The sequence below is a fragment of the Lotus japonicus genome, chromosome 4 (genome assembly GCF_012489685.1).
Source record: "Lotus japonicus ecotype B-129 chromosome 4, LjGifu_v1.2".
NCBI classification, from domain to species: Eukaryota; Viridiplantae; Streptophyta; class Magnoliopsida; order Fabales; family Fabaceae; genus Lotus; species Lotus japonicus.
The window spans coordinates 12,404,755-12,412,447 of record NC_080044.1 but is presented as its reverse complement, the minus strand read 5'-3'; the positions used below and the strand labels follow the sequence as shown (position 1 = coordinate 12,412,447).

Sequence of the window (7,693 nt, the reverse complement as noted above, 5' to 3'; positions counted from 1 at the left end):
TCCGCATTTCCGCAACTTCCTCGGAGAGTTGCTTGTTGGAGGCTATGAGCTTGTCATAAGTTTCTGCTTCAAAAGAACTTCTTCGGATTTGGCGTTCATTCTCGGAGTTCATGGCTCTCATCGCCATTTTTTCTATCAAATCATACCCCGCTTGTGGGGGAAGAGCATCGAACTCCCCACTTGAAGCCGCGTCCAAGCCAAACCGTGATGAATATAGTAACCCATCATAGAACTTCGCCACACATTCAGCTTGGGTGAGATTGTGTTGAGGACATTTCCTCAAAAGCTTCTTGAAATGCTCCCAAGCCTCATAAAGATTTTCATCTGAGGATTGTGTGAACGTCAAGATGTCATTTTTCAATTTCCTCAAGAGGGACTTTGGGAAGAACCTCGTTGTGAATTTTTCTGCAAGGTCTTCCCAAGTAGTGAGACTCCCTTGGGGTTGTGAGTTCAGCCAATCCTCTGCTGCGTCCTTCAAAGAGAAGGGGAAAAGGCTCAACCGGATTGCCTCTGAAGAAACATTCACCACCCGATAAGTGTTGCAATTCCGGATGAACTTCTCCATATGAGCATGAGGATCTTCCGAGGAACCTCCACCATATTGGTTTTGGCTCACCATGTTGATGAATGCTGGTCTTAATTCAAAGTTCCCCACTCCTTCGGGAATGACAATACTTCCGGGGTAGTCAAAGCTCATGGACCCCGAAGTTAGTTCCCGAAGAGTTCGGTTGGCATTCTCAACTTCTTGTTCACGTAAGCGGAGGGTGATACCCTCTTGGATCCTTGCCTCAATGTGGGCTTGCATCTCCTCCTCTGTCATGCGGCCACCCATGGTGGCGCCTCTCTTGAAAGCAACCTGCGTATGACACTCACAGAGAAAGATTAGTAGCACCAATTCTAGACAAGTTAAAACTTAAAATAAAACCACAAACTAAAAACTTAAACCAAAAACCACAAACAATTCCCCGGCAACGGCGCCAAAAACTTGTTGGTTAATCCGCAAGTGTACGGAATTCACCCGGTTTTAAATTATCGAACCACAGGGAATTGGTGTGGCAATTCAGTTTAAGATTCGAGTTCACGGTTGGAAAGCAAATAAAATTCAGTTTTAAGGGTTGATTGTTCAAGTGATTGAGTGACAAACTTAAGAAATGTAAGTGTGTGATAACAATGGTGATCTTGCCTTGGGTTCTTGCTTAACTAAATCAGTTTTAAATTAACCTATTCTTCCCACAAAAATTCCGAGTCTCTCCTTGATGTTATAGCCTATGTAATCATCTATCAATGCCTTGTATAGACAATCCTCTAAAGTTAAAAGATAGGTTCAATTCCTTGACAACCTAAACATTTGCTAAAGGCACTAAGCATGCAATTCAAGCCAACAAACCCCAACCCCTACTCTATTCCTAGTAGCAAGCATAGAAGAGGTAATCCCATATCATGTCCCTAATCTATAACAAATTTCCATTATATTATAGAAAAGCATAAAGCTAGCTCATGATCTAACTTGAAACATAAAGCATAGATATGGAATTCAAGGGTTTACTCAGAGGATTCATGTGAAGAAAAAGGAGATAAGATTAAAACATCAAGAGTCTTACAAGGAACCCAAAGCAAAAAGGTGTTTAGCCAAACATGGCTATGAAATCCATGCTAGAAAATAAAGATGAAACCTGGAACATGAGACCTAGGGAAAGCTCCCAAAGCTTCAGAACTCAAGCTCTCTCTTCTAACTTATGAAACAAAATGATAAAAATGACAAAAGTTACAAAAGAAATGGCAAAAAGCCTATTTAAAGGCTAACAGGTCGAGACTGGGCGCTCAGGCGCCAATTCAGAGCGCATGAGCGCCAATTGCACTTAGAAAACATGCTCTCTGGACTAATTGGCGCCTAGGCGCCCATCCCCCAGCGCCTAGGCGCTCAAGCTCGCTTGAAAATGACTTTTTGGCTTCTAAAACTCCTATTTTCAATCCTCTTTATGTTCTTCATCAATTCCATGCTTCTTGGCCTTCTTTCTCCTTCAGTTTCTGCACTCCAAACCTAACCAACAAGACAAGGAAGATTCTAGAAGCTCCAAGAGCTCATTAGCACAAGAAGTCCTTCACTTAACACAACAAAACCATGCAAGTCCTAAACTTTACCTAAAATGCAAGAAAACTCCCTATAAAACTACTAAATTACCAAAACAAAATAAAGACTAAAGAAAAGATAAAAATGCATGAGAATGCATGAAACACTACATGAGACTCAACAAAAAGACTCAAAACCCACAAAGAAATGACCATAAAAACACTACTAAATCCGGGTCATCAGCGAGTAAAGCCTCAAAAAAGGAACAACTCGATGAACAAAAGGAAACCCCACTAAACCTAAAAGCCCCCGACCAAGACCCAGGAACCAGATCAATCGCAAGGCTAAACAAACAGCAACGATGGCAAGGGGGACAACCAAAAAGAAACCCCATAACCAATACAAAAACAACCCGAGAGATACATACAAAAATCAAGACCTGAAATGTTCCTCATATTATTTTGTTGATTATTTATATATATGATAAATTAGTAAATTTTACAAAATAAATAAAGATAAATTCATAATTTGAGGGGTCCTTATTAGTATTGGTAGTAATCGACAACAATCACAAGAAGAAATATTCTCGCGACAAAAAAGAAAAAAGTGGGAATGGTTTTTGTATTTGACGGATGTTTTAGAATTGTAAGTTAGTTATAATTTATATTTTATTATTAATAAATATATGTATCAAAAAATACAGTCTACAAATTGTAGTATATATATGTAAATCATAACCAAAATGAATGCTACAGTTATTATCCTACGAAATGAGTCTCTTGATAACTTATGAATCTAAATTTAAATAAAATAATTATTTTTCATTTATTTGCAATACAAGAAGTAGCCATTGTTGATTAATCATAGATGCAAAAAACATTGAAAAACAACACGAATTAAAACTTTATTCATACTACCAAAACCAGTACACTTTGAATTTAAAGCCACAAGATTTTGGAAGTAGCGGAAATAAACATGTGAGCCTAAGCTACACATGATGTATTATTTGCATAAATGAAATAAAAATGTGAAGACTACTAAGCCATAATGGCTAAATATTGTGTCTTCACATTTACACAAAAAACAAAAATCATAAAACTAGATTGGGAGAGATCATGCATTCCCCCTACAAGCATTGCTAAGAGGCACATCATAATTTTCTCGAGATTATGGGTGGGGCCAAAATAATCCATTTTGGAGATTAGCATCTCCAAATAATGGGACTGTCTCATTCCCATAATTATCATTGATCAAATTCATATACCATTGCCTCTGCATGGCATCAGAATTAGCCGTGACCAGCCCATGGACATCATTCACTATGGCCATTTCTTCAGTTTTGGCTACTGCAAGTGCTGGTGCTAGTGCCATTTGGGGTTGGATTGAACTTTCACCGACTAGGACTGAAGATTGACCCTGGTGGACCACAGTCTTATTATTTTTTCCAACGCTCGGTCGACCTCCTTCAAATTTTGATCAATCACCCATGCAAGATCATTCAGATCATTCATGTTCATGTTGGGTTGAACCTTCCCTGCATTGATGCACCTATACATTCGCAAGTTCATCTCTTTCTCCCTGTTTTCCTTCCTCTGTTTCATCATTTGGTCTTTTGCCTTCAGGATCATCTGTTTTGTGAAAGTCTCCTGGTTCACCATCTTCTTGCTCTGCTCCAATTCAGGCATTGTCTTCAACCTTTCCAACGCTTTGTGAACCCCAGGTGCGGATGGCCAAACCACAGGTTGAGGTTCGAAGGGGCTATAAATTATAGCACATGCTTCAATTCCACAAAGGGTGCTTAGTTCATCCACCTTCTTGATCAAACCTTTCTTCCTTTTCCTGTACGTTGTCTTCCTCGCAGAGTCATTGACAATGTATTCACGTTTCACTTTTCTCCTGGCCATGGTGCTGGCCAGAAAAAAAAAGTGACAAGAAATAAAATTGAAATAAAATTGAAAATCAAAATGATTTGTTGTGGTTTTTCATCATGAATTGTCTCATATATATATAGGTCAAGTTTACATGCCTTGTTTGATTTGTGATGATCTTCACTAATAGCTGCCAACTCACTTTGTGGTGTAAAATCTCACCATAAATGTCATTCCATTCACAGAAGATATAGATAATCATGTGTCATTATGATATTCAAGCTGTAAAAAATATGATATATCTTGGTAGTATGAGAATTCAAATTCTCTTCATCCACTCCACTAATAAATTGCATAAATATTTTTTATAAATTTAATAACCTGTTTTTATTTAGATTAATCTTAGTCATTAATTATAATAATTAAAAATCAAGAATTGTGTTAGAGGCTAAGGAAACCAATAATTGAGTTTGCTAGAGGGTCAGAGTGTATAAAGAACTTAGCAATTAATTATAATAATTAAGAACCAATAATTGTATTAGAGGTTGGGTTGGAGAAGATAGCTATTGCGTTGAGTTTGTTTGAGGGTTATAATGGATAAGGATCTTATCTATAATGGATTCATGCAAAATTATATTTCAAAATTAATTGTTTGTAATGACTATCATATTTTTTTATTCATAATGGATTAGTATTATATATTTATAGTAGATTACTAAAACTCCCATTTCTCACCACCAACTTTTTTGTTGTATAAATACATTATTTAAATATTATTATCTAGATAAAAAAGTTCTCAGGTGCAAATGTCTTGCGGGTACCTATGCGATAATTTTTCTAATTTACTCTTAATTCATAATCTTATTCCATTCATTTCGTTTTGTTTATTATTTTTTTGAAAGATAAATGATTATGTATTATTATCCACAAAAAACCCCTAAGGACAAAACCCTAAGGGAGCGAGTAAAGCCTCAAAAAAGGAACAACTCGATGAACAAAAGGAAACCCCACTAAACCTAAAAGCCCTCGACCAAGACCCAGGAACCAGATCAATCGCAAGGCTAAACAAACAGCAACGATGGCAAGGGGGACAACCAAAAAGAAACCCCATAACCAATACAAAAACAACCCGAGAGATACATACAAAAATCAAGACCTGAAATGTTCCTCATATTATTTTGTTGATTATTTATATATATGATAAATTAGTAAATTTTACAAAATAAATAAAGATAAATTCATAATTTGAGGGGTCCTTATTAGTATTGGTAGTAATCGACAACAATCACAAGAAGAAATATTCTCGCGACAAAAAAGAAAAAAGTGGGAATGGTTTTAGTTTTTGACGGATGTTTTAGAATTGTAAGTTAGTTATAATTTATATTTTATTATTAATAAAGATATGTATCAAAAAATACAGTGTACAAATTGTAGCATATATATGTAAATCATAACCAAAATGAATGCTACAGTTATTATCCTACGAAATGAGTCTCTTGATAGCTTATGAATCTAAATTTAAATAAAATAATTATTTTTCATTTATTTGCAATACAAGAAGTAGCCATTGTTGATTAATCATAGATGCAAATAACATTGAAAAACAACACGAATTAAAACTTTATTCATACTACCAAAACCAGTACACTTTGAATTTAAAGCCACAAGATTTTGGAAGTAGCGGAAATAAACATGTGAGCCTAAGCTACACATGATGTATTATTTGCATAAATGAAATAAAAATGTGAAGACTACTAAGCCATAATGGCTAAATATTGTGTCTTCACATTTACACCAAAAACAAAAATCATAAAACTAGATTGGGAGAGATCATGCATTCCCCCTACAAGCATTGCTAAGAGGCACATCATAATTTTCTCGAGATTATGGGTGGGGCCAAAATAATCCATTTTGGAGATTAGCATCTCCAAATAATGGGACTGTCTCATTCCCATAATTATCATTGATCAAATTCATATAACATTGCCTCTGCATGGCATCAGAATTAGCCGTGACCAGCCCATGGACATCATTCACTATGGCCATTTCTTCAGTTTTGGCTACTGCAAGTGCTGGTGCTAGTGCCATTTGGGGTTGGATTGAACTTTCACCGACTAGGACTGAAGATTGACCCTGGTGGACCACAGTCTTATTCATTTTTTCCAACGCTCGGTCGACCTCCTTCAAATTTTGATCAATCACCCATGCAAGATCATTCAGATCATTCATGTTCATGTTGGGTTGAACCTTCCCTGCATTGATGCACCTATACATGTGCAAGTTCATCTCTTTCTCCCTGTTTTCCTTCCTCTGTTTCATCATTTGGTCTTTTGCCTTCAGGATCATCTGTTTTGTGAAAGTCTCCTGGTTCACCATCTTCTTGCTCTGCTCCAATTCAGGCATTGTCTTCAACCCTTTCCAACGCTTTGTGAACCCCAGGTGCGGATGGCCAAACCACAGGTTGAGGTTCGAAGGGGCTATAAATTATAGCACATGCTTCAATTCCACAAAGGGTGCTTAGTTCATCCACCTTCTTGATCAAACCTTTCTTCCTTTTCCTGTACGTTGTCTTCCTCGCAGAGTCATTGACAATGTATTCACGTTTCACTTTTCTCCTGGCCATGGTGCTGGCCAGAAAAAAAAAGTGACAAGAAATAAAATTGAAAATTAAAATGATTTGTTGTGGTTTTTCATCATGAATTGTCTCATATATATATAGGTCAAGTTTACATGCCTTGTTTGATTTGTGATGATCTTCACTAATAGCTGCCAACTCACTTCGTGGTGTAAAATCTCACCATAAATGTCATTCCATTCCGAGAAGATATAGATAATCATGTGTCATTATGATATTCAAGCTGTAAAAAATATGATATATCTTGGTAGTATGAGAATTCAAATTCTCTTCATCCACTCCACTAATTAATTGCATAAATATTTTTTTAAATTTAATAACCTGTTTTTATTTAGATTAATCTTAGTCATTAATTATAATAATTAAAAATCAATAATTGTGTTAGAGGCTAAGGAAACCAATAATTGAGTTTGCTAGAGGGTCAGAGTGTATAAAGAACTTAGCAATTAATTATAATAATTAAGAACCAATAATTGTATTAGAGGTTGGGTTGGAGAAGATAGCTATTGCGTTGAGTTTGTTTGAGGGTTATAATGGATAAGGATCTTATCCATAATGGATTCATGCAAAATTATATTTCAAAATTAATTGTTTGTAATGACTATCATATTTTTTTATTCATAATGGATTAGTATTATGTATTTATAGTAGATTACTTCTCACCACCAACTTTTTTGTTGTATAAATACATTATTTAAATATTATTATCTAGATAAAAAAGTTCTCAGGTGCAAATGTCTTGCGGGTACCTATGCGATAATTTTTCTAATTTACTCTTAATTCATAATCTTATTCCATTCATTTCGTTTTGTTTATTATTTTTTTGAAAGATAAATGATTATGTATTATTATCCACAAAAAACCCCTAAGGACAAAACCCTAAGGGAGCGAGTAAAGCCTCAAAAAAGGAACAACTCGATGAACAAAAGGAAACCCCACTAAACCTAAAAGCCCTCGACCAAGACCCAGGAACAAGATCAATCGCAAGGCTAAACAAACAGCAACGATGGCAAGGGGGACAACCAAAAAGAAACCCCATAACCAATACAAAAACAACCCGAGAGATACATACAAAAATCAAGACCTTAAATGTTCCTCATATTATTTTGTTGATTATTT

At 35.7% G+C, this 7,693-nt stretch overlaps 1 non-coding gene and 2 pseudogenes across 1 annotated transcript; 1 reads left to right on the top strand and 2 right to left on the bottom strand.

Moving 5' to 3' along the window:
- The first annotated feature begins 257 nt into the window (after positions 1–257).
- Positions 258–364, top strand: LOC130716335 (small nucleolar RNA R71). Its single transcript, XR_009011953.1, has one exon. It is a non-coding gene; the product is annotated as a small nucleolar RNA R71 (small nucleolar RNA).
- Positions 365–3,238: 2,874 nt separating this feature from the next.
- On the bottom strand, positions 3,239–3,975 carry LOC130712314 (agamous-like MADS-box protein AGL80; annotated as a pseudogene).
- Positions 3,976–5,801: 1,826 nt separating this feature from the next.
- On the bottom strand, positions 5,802–6,562 carry LOC130714839 (agamous-like MADS-box protein AGL80; annotated as a pseudogene).
- Positions 6,563–7,693: the final 1,131 nt, after the last annotated feature.